We start from the raw sequence: 9,188 nt of genomic DNA on the forward strand, positions 1-9,188 counted from the left end.
TCCATTAGGATTCAGCTTGGAAATGACCCACGCTGGGCCCGGGGCCTTTCTAGCCCAGTCAGGACCCTGTGCGCTGTCTTCCACAACACAGATTCTTCTAATTTGCATATTCATCTGCATATTCATATTCATCATCAGATATTCATCTGACCCTGGGCAAATGACTTAAGTCCTCAGTGACTCAGATTCGTCATCTCTAAAGAATGGGCACCCTTGTAAATATGCTAAGATAAATAGATGAGTTACTACGTGGACAGTCTTGGAACAAAGCCTGGCCCGTTTTAAACACTTGATGAATCTTAGTCACGTTTATTTTTAGTTCATCCCTAGGTCACCTGTGCTCAGAAGGGGCCTGACACCCAGGGCTTTTCAAGGTGTTTTTGTTGACTTATAATTATATGCACAGGTGAACTGCCTTAATCTCACATGTAGTCTGGAAGTTAAGAATACAAACCCCAGCCGGGCATGTTGGTGTGCGCCCAGCTACTCAGGAGGCTGAAGTGGGAAGATCACTTGAGCCCAGGAGTTTGAGACCAGCCCGGGCGATATAGCAAAACCCCATCTTTTGCAAAGAAAAACAAAAAGAAAGAAAAAAATTACCTAGGCATGGTGCACGCCTGTAGTCCCAGCTACCCGGGAGGCTGAGGTGGGAGGATCACCTGAGCCTGGGAGGTCAAGGCTGCAGTAAGCTGTGATTGTGCCACTGAACTCCAGCCTGGGTGACAGAGTGAGTCCCTGTCTCACAAAAGAAAACAGCTGGGCATGGTTACTCGTGTCTGTAATTCCAGCAATTTGGGAGGCTGAGGCGAGAGGATCCCTTGAGCCCAGGAGTTCAAGACCAGCCTGGGCAACATAGGGAGACCCCGTCTCTATAAAAAGTAAAAGTAAATTACCAGGCATGGTGGTGCATGCCTGTGGTCTCAGCTCCTCAGGAGGCTGAGGAGGGGGAATCAGTTGAGCCCAAGAGGTGGAGGCTGCAGTGAGCTGTGTTTGCATCACTGCACTCCAGCCTGGGGGACAGAGGAAGACTCTGTCTCAAAATAAACAAAATAAATAAAAAGTTCTCACACCACTGCTCTTGGGAAGTCAGTTTCTCTGTCTCTGAGAGCCTCGGTTTCCCCATCTGTACACAGAAGGGTTTGGTTGCGAGTAGTTTCCTTTCAGTAGGCACCAGATGTCATTCCTGCCAGGCACTTGTGTTTCTGTTCTAAACTTTCTCTGTTTCTCTCTTATATCTTAAATTTCTCTTTTAAATAGAGACGGGGTCTTGTTATGTTGCCCAGACTAGTCTCGAACTCCTAGGCTCAAGTGATCCTCCCACCTTGATCTCCCAAAGTCCTGGGATTACAGGCATGAGCCACCACACCTAGCTGTCTCCCTTATACTTTTTGATCTCTCTCTTTCTCTCTCTCTCTCTCTCTTTCTCTCTCCCTCCCTCCGTCTCCCTCTCCCCCACTCACTCTCTCTCTCTTCCCTCTTTCTTTCTCTCTTCCCTCCCATCTAGATCTCCAACTTATAAACATGCTCACCCTCCCTGTCTGAAAAAACCACATTACTTATGTTGACTCCACACCCACCATCCTACCACACTCGACTTGCCTTCTCTTCAAAACCCAACTCCTTGGCCAGGCATGGTGCCTCACGGCTGTAATCCCAGCACTTTGGAAGACCGAGGTGGGCGGATCACCTGAGGTCAGGAATTCAAGACCAGCCTGGCCAACATGGTGACCAACTCTACTGAAAAATACAAAAATTAGCTGGGCGTGATGGTGCATACCTGTAATCACAGCTACTCAGGAGACTGAGGCAGGAGAATCACTTGAACCTGGGAAGCGGAGGCTGCAGTGAGCCGAGATCACACCACTGCACTCTAGCCTGGGTGACAGAGGGATACTCCATCTCAAAAAACAAAAAGCAACAACAACAACAAAAATCAACCACTCCACAAAATGGCCCACATTCCCCAGCTTCCAAAATCCTCATGGAGCAGCTGCCTGTGTGTGGGGAAGGCACACTAAAAACAAAACCTGTAGGACCTTGGATGTGGGCCCTCCAACTCCCAGTCCAGTCTTCAGATGAATGCAGCCCCAGCCAACATCTTAGCAGCAACCTCAGGAGAGACTCAGCCGTGCTCCTCTTTCCCCCTTAAGAGCAGAAATTCCCAAGGAGCCACTGATGAGAGACCCTGTTAGCATGACCCTCACCACCTGAGTTCTTTTCAATTCCTCTTACCAGTGTGATAAGAAGCACCAAGACAGTGTTACTTGGTGTATATGATACCATCTCTAGCTCTGGTGAGCAGGCACCAGAGTCACCACAGTGGGGCAGCACGGGGCCTTGGCTCAGGTTTCCCAGAAGCAGAGCCTGAGGCAAGGGTTCAGACACTCATAAACGTTTGAGGGTTTGCTTTCACAAGAAAGAGAGTGATGAAAGCAGTATAGGGCAGAGGAAGGAGCCAAGGGAGGCCATCACTTCAGAGGGATCCCATCACAGAGACAGGATCTGAACTTTTAACCTCTAATCTTTGTCTATGGGCTTCTCCAGGGACGAGAGTTTCATGACTTTCTTAGCTAGTAAAACACATCCCTCTCAGGTCAAGAGCAAGAGCAAGTCTCTATTTTCTTTTTTCTTTCTTTTTTTTTTTTTTTTTGAGATGAAGTCTTGCTCTCATTCTGTCACCCAGGCTGAAGTGCAGTGGCACCATCTTGGCTCACTGCAACCTCCACCTCCCAGATTAAATGATTCTCCTGCCTCAGCCTCTGGAGTAGCTGGGATTATGGCACCTGCCATCACACCCAGTTACTTTTCGTTTGTTGTTGTTGTTTTGTTTTGTTTTGTTTTTTTGAGACAGAGTCTTGCTCTGTCGCCCAGGCTGGAGTGCAGCGGCACAATCTCGGTTCACTGCAATCTCTGCCTCCCAGGTTCATGCCTTTCTCCTGCCTCAGCCTCCCAAGTAACTGGGATTACAGGCACCCGCCACCATGCCTGGCTAATTTTTTATATCTTTAGTAGATACAAACACGGGGTTTCACCGTGTTAGCCAGGATTGTCTCGATCTCCTGACCTCATGATCCGCCCGCCTTAGCCTCCCAAAGTGCTGGGATTACAGGCGTGAGCCACCGCGCCTGGCCAGTTTTTGTATTTTTAGTAGAGACAGGGTTTCACCATGTTGGCCAGGCTGGTCTCGAACTCCTGACCCCATGTGATCCACCTGCCTCGGTGTCTCAACGTACTGGGATTACAGGTGTGAGCCACTGCGCCCAGCCAAGAGCAAGTCTCTTGAGAACGTGGCATCTGCCAGCAGCCGACACACTGCTTAGGAATGAGTGTTCAGTGCCTGCAAAGGAGATCTGGGTGAGGCACCAGCACGTCCACCCGTAAAGCCTCGCACCTGTTACCAGTCCTGAGCCAGTTCTCAGTCTTGGAATCCCTTCCGTGTAGGGGATGCTTTTCCCCCAGGGAGGACTCACTGATAATAGTCAAAGCATACACTGTAAACCTTTCTCCCAGTTTTTCCTAAAGGCCAATGTCCACGGTCGCTGGGGATTAGAGAAAGAGAAAAGATTACTGGACTCTGACTCTGACTCAATCCTAATTTGTAGGGACACAAAGGTCGCTGTGAATCCTGGTCTGACTGGTGTGCTTGGGGGTGTCAGGTAACGAATGGAGGATTTACCTAAAGACCATCGCACAGTGGGTCAAGGGGGCTCTAAAGACCCCGTGTGGCTCCTTCCTCAGGCCTTGAGAGTGAAGTTGAAATCGACCTACTCATAAAATGGCAGACACAACGCTTTGGCTTCCCTCATCTGTAATGTGAAAGCTTTGATGGTGGAAAGAAGAAATGGAAGCCCCTGGAAATCGCCCCATCTATATTAGGCCAGTCTTTCATTGCTATAAAGAAATACCTGACGGGGGAGGGATAGCATTAGGAGATTTACCTAATGTAAATGACAAGTTAATGGGTGCAGCACACCAACAAGGCACAGGTATACATATGTAACAAACCTGCACGTTGTGCACATGTGCCCTAGAACTTAAAGTATAAAAAAAAAAAAAAAAAAAAAAATACCTGGCCGGGCGCGGTGGCTCAAGCCTGTAATCCCAGCACTTTGGGAGGCCGAGACGGGCGGATCACGAGGTCAGGAGATCGAGACCATCCTGGCTAACACGGTGAAACCCCGTCTCTACTAAAAAAAATACAAAAAACTAGCCGGGCGAGGTGGCGGGAGCCTGTAGTCCCAGCTACTCAGGAGGCTGAGGCAGGAGAATGGCGTGAACCCGGGAGGCAGAGCTTGCAGTGAGCTGAGATCCGGCCACTGCACTCCAGCCTGGGCGACAGAGCGAGACTCTGTCTCAAAAAAAAAAGAAAAAGAAAAAAAAAAAAAGAAAGACCTGAGACGGGGTAATTTATAGAGAAAAGAGATTTAACTGGCTCGCGGTTCGGTTCCGCAGGCTGTGCAGGAAGCATGGTGCTGGCATCTGTCCAGCTTCTGGGGAGGCCTCCGGGAGTTTTCCCACTCATAGCAGAAGGTGAAGAGGGAGCAGGCACATAACATGTCGAAAGCAGAAGCAAGAGAGAGAGGACGGGAGGTGCCACACACTTTTTAAAATTTTATTATTATTAAAATGTTGAGATATTACCCAGGCTGGAGTGCAGTGGCACCATCTTGGCTCACTGCAACCTCCACCTCCTGGGTTCAACTCCCAGCTAATTTTTGTATATTTAGTAGAGATAAGGTTTCACCATGTTGCCCAGGCTGGTCTCAAACTCCTGACCTCAGGCGATCCACGCACCTCGGCCTCCCAAAGTGCTGAGATGACAGGTGTGAGTCACCGCGCCAGGCCTTGCCACGCAGTTTAAAATAACCAGATGTCTTGTGAGCTCACTCATCACCATGGGGATGGTACTGTAGCGGGACGAGCCGCAGACGAAACTCCTCAGACACTGGATTAAAGAAGGAAGAGGTTGGCCGAGCACAGTGGCTCAGGCCTGTAATCCCAGCACTTTGGGAGGCCGAGGCGGGCGGATCACGAGGTCAGGAGATCGAGACCACGGTGAAACCCCATCTCTAAAAATACAAAAAAGTAGCCGGGGGCGGTGGCGGGCGCCTGTAGTCCCAGCTACTCAGGAGGCTGAGGCAGGAGAATGGTGTGAACCCGGGAGGCGGAGCTTGCAGTGAGCCGGGATCGCACCACTGCACTCCAGCCTGGGCGACAGAGTGAGACTCCCTCTCAAAAAAAAAAAAAAAAAAAAAGAAGGAAGAAGTTTTTTATTTTCATTTATTTAATTATGAGCACGTTGTATGGCTATTTTTAAAGCCTGCATTTGCTTTTGTTAAGGTTAATTTCTTTAGTTTCTGGAGGTCACCTTTAATTTAACTTATGATTTGGAGATGGCCGACTGAACAAAATCTTATAGGGCAAATACCTAGTTTGTTTGGTGGGGGTGCACCTGACTCGGAGGAGGACCATAGGCAGAAACCTGATTTTATCTTAAATGAGCAAACAAGCACTAGCATGTACCGATAACCTCCAGCACAGGTACTTCTGTGAAGCCTACAAACAAGTTTCCACAAGGTATGGCTCTTTTTCCTGTTTCAGTTTCTTAGAGGAGGGATTCTTCTCCCCCCATTTGTAACTCTATTTAGTGGCTTAGCCTTCAGCGAGAAATTGGAATCCAGATACGGCAGAATCTTGCTGTTTTTAGCTTCTAATGTGACCATGAGCTCCCGGGAGCCTAATGAGAAGGTGCATATTCTGCCCTAGTCTTTACATTCTTCAGCTCCTGTCAGTCTGATCAGATCAGTATTTGGTTCCTCCAAGGTGAGGCAGCCCTTGGCCAATGGCCTCTTTGTCTTGTGGCCTTGGCCATTTTCTTTATTGCCTTGTGAACATTTACCCTTCTAGTGTCCTTTCTTTCTGCACCTCGCATATTAATCTCTCTCTAGCCTTGTCCGGCTCTTGAATCTTTGCCTAACTTGACTTTTTTTTTACACTTACATCCACGTTCATGTCCTCTCACATTGCTAATTTTTCTTTTTTGTACTCACTCTTAGTCTTTCTTTTTTCTACCAGCTCTTAACCTCTGCAGAAGTGCTTCTCAGTACCTCTGCGAACGCTGAAGCTGAGTTGCATTCTCTGGGTGTTTTTTCCCCCTTTTTCCTACAGTTTAACAGGCTCTTTTCTTTATATAATTCTCCATGCACTTGGAGGGTGAAACAGGCATACTGAGAGTCAGTGTCAGTGTTTACAGTCTTACCTTTACTGAGTTCTAAGGCCTGAATTAAAGCAATGAGCTCAGCTTAACGACAGTGTCCAGGGTTACCACCGCATGCTCTGCACATCTCTCTCCTTGTGGGTTGATGAAGCTGTTCCCGTCCACGAATAGCTCCTAGTCTACTGATGCCCAAGGCTGGTCCCGGAGGTCAGGTCTGCTGGAGTAAACTTGAGTCCAACACTTCTACATAGTCATGTCGACAGGGCTCTAGCTGCCAGGAGCAAGGTGGCGGGTTCAGGGTGTTTCCAGTTTACTAGATCAGTGGTTGAAAAGGGCTGATAGATGAAACTCTGTTGCCCCTATGGGTGTGGGTCTGGTCACTATAATAGACAGGTCCTCGCGTCTCCCTGAGACGCATTTGCATAGCTCGAGCAAGACCAGATCTGAGACGGCCCACCTGGCTATCTTGACTTCCTTCCTTGGTCTCTCGAGACTCCGATCCTCCCCTTCCAGGTGAGACCTGGGGCGTGTTAGCTCCTGAATCTTGTTTCTGAGGGGCTGTTAGCCTCGGTAAAGCGGGGTAGCCTGGGACACATGGAGAAAGAATTTCTGTTATCTCTGACGGCTCCTGCAAAACTGGCTTCTCTTGCTGTTTCTGGGACTGTCTTTTTTAACTCTGTGTCTGCTGGTGAAGCTGCTCTTACTTTTACTTTTGGCTTTTCTGCAATAAGCTGTTAAACAGGGCTAAATTTATGCTGGTTTTGTCTGTGTTGTATTTAACCATGAGTCAATATAAAAGAACTTGGTCGGCCGGGCGCGGTGGCTCAAGCCTGTAATCCCAGCACTTTGGGAGGCCGAGATGGGCGGATCACGAGGTCAGGAGATCGAGACCATCCTGACTAACACGGTGAAACCCCGTCTCTACTAAAAATACAAAAAACTAGCCGGGCGAGGTGGCGGGCGCCTGTAGTCCCAGCTACTCGGGAGGCTGAGGCAGGAGAATGGCGTAAACCCAGGAGGCGGAGCTTGTAGTGAGCCGAGATCCGGCCACTGCACTCCAGCCTGGGAGACAGAGCGAGACTCCGTCTCAAAAAAAAAAAAAAAAAAAAGAACTTGGTCTAGGTACACTGGCTGTCCTCCAACCCCTGTCACCACCTGAAATACATAGCCAATTGTTCCTTGTCTATAGTTCCTTCGGTGGGCCATCCAACACCAAAAGAGGGCAATTCTAATTCACACAGAGATCTTAACCTCTAAGAGGTTAACTTAACTCTATAATTTCCTGCAAAACCTTTCTTAAGGTTCTGTAACCTGCATTTTAATAGAGTAAGTTTTGATGATTTGATGACTTTCCTTTTTTTTTTTTTTTGAAATATTTTAACAGAGTTCCTAGCGGAGTGGGCTTACTGTGTGTCTGACCTATTTTTCTCTCGAGACAAAACAACATTCACACTACAAGAAGGAAAGGGTAAAAGGTCACTCACTCATCTCATTCACACAAAATCAAAACCAAAACTTAAACCAAATGTTGTTAAAGGCACACCTGTTCGTCAAGCAATTTAAGCCAAGTCAAAATAAAGGCACGCCAATAAAGGCACGCCTGTTTATCAAGTCATTCAAGTCAAGTCAAAATAAAAACTAAAACCAAAGTATCAAGCAATTAATTCAAGTCAAATCAAAAACAAAAACCAAAGTGCCGGTACAGGCACGCCGTGGGTGATCAGGCCACGCTTCCACTCAAATGGAGTGGGCGAGTTCCAAAGACCAGTCTCACCAAGTTTCAGATGTCTGGACTTAAAGTGCCAGTTCGTTCCGGTGTTCAGCCACTGTGTTGATCCCCCACAGGGGCCTGCTGTGCACTGCTCTGAGGAGGCGTTCCACCGGGGCAAGTGCCTACCCTGGAGCGCTCTCAGGATCCGCATCGCTCAAGCTGGCCAGAGTCTCCCGCAGGGATGCTCTACAGGGCAGGCATAAGCTGCCTAAGGGGCTGCCTCCACCGTCCTTTAATCATCTCGCTTCCCGGTCAGGGAACCAAGAAAGGTAGCAGGACGAGCTGCAGACAAAACTCCTCAGACACCGGATTAAAGAAGGAAGAGGTTTTTTATTCCGCCGTGAGTGTTGGCAGACTCGCGTCTTAAGAGCCGAGCTCCCTGAAAAAGAAATTCTTGGCCTTTTTAAAGGCTTACAACTTTAAAGGGTCCACGTGAAAGGGTCGTGATAAATCGAGCAAGCGTGGGAAACGTGGCTGGGGGCTACATGCATCAGTTAACAAAAAGTTTTTACAATGCTTTTTTTTTTTTTTGAGACGGAGTCTCGCTCTGTCGCCCAGGCTGGAGCGCAGTGGCCAGATCTCAGCTCACTGCAAGCTCCGCCTCCCGGGTTCACGCCATTCTCCTGCCTCAGCCTCCCGTGTAGCTGGGACTACAGGCGCCGCCACCTCGCCCGGCTAGTTTTTTGTATTTTTAAAGTAGAGACGGGGTTTCACCGTGTTAGCCAGGATGGTCTCGATCTCCTGACCTCGTGATCCGCCCGCCTTGGCCTCCCAAAGTGCTGGGATTACAGGCGTGAGCCACCGCGCCCGGCCTACAATGCTTTTTTCATACAGTGTCTGGAATTTACAGATAACACAAGTAGCTTAGGCCAGGGGTTGATGTTATTATTATTACTTTTTTTAACTCCTAGGGCCGGGTGGTGGTGCCAAGGTTGTCTGGCTATTTATCTTACTTTTGTTTCTTTCTCTCTTTCCTCCTGTCTTGTGAACGAGGCAAGGTCGGGGGAGGAGGGCAGCAGGAGTAGTGGTCTCCTTCCTTAGTACTAAATCATTCACGAGGGGTCCACCCCCAAGATCCAAACACCTTCCACCAAGTCCCGCCTCCAACACTGGGGATTCCATTTCAACATGAGATTTGGCGGGGACACAGATCCAAACTATAGTATCATCCTTCCCAGATAGTCAACCCAGGGAATCACA

The sequence above is a fragment of the Macaca fascicularis genome, chromosome 19 (genome assembly GCF_037993035.2).
Source record: "Macaca fascicularis isolate 582-1 chromosome 19, T2T-MFA8v1.1".
NCBI lineage: Eukaryota > Metazoa > Chordata > Mammalia > Primates > Cercopithecidae > Macaca > Macaca fascicularis.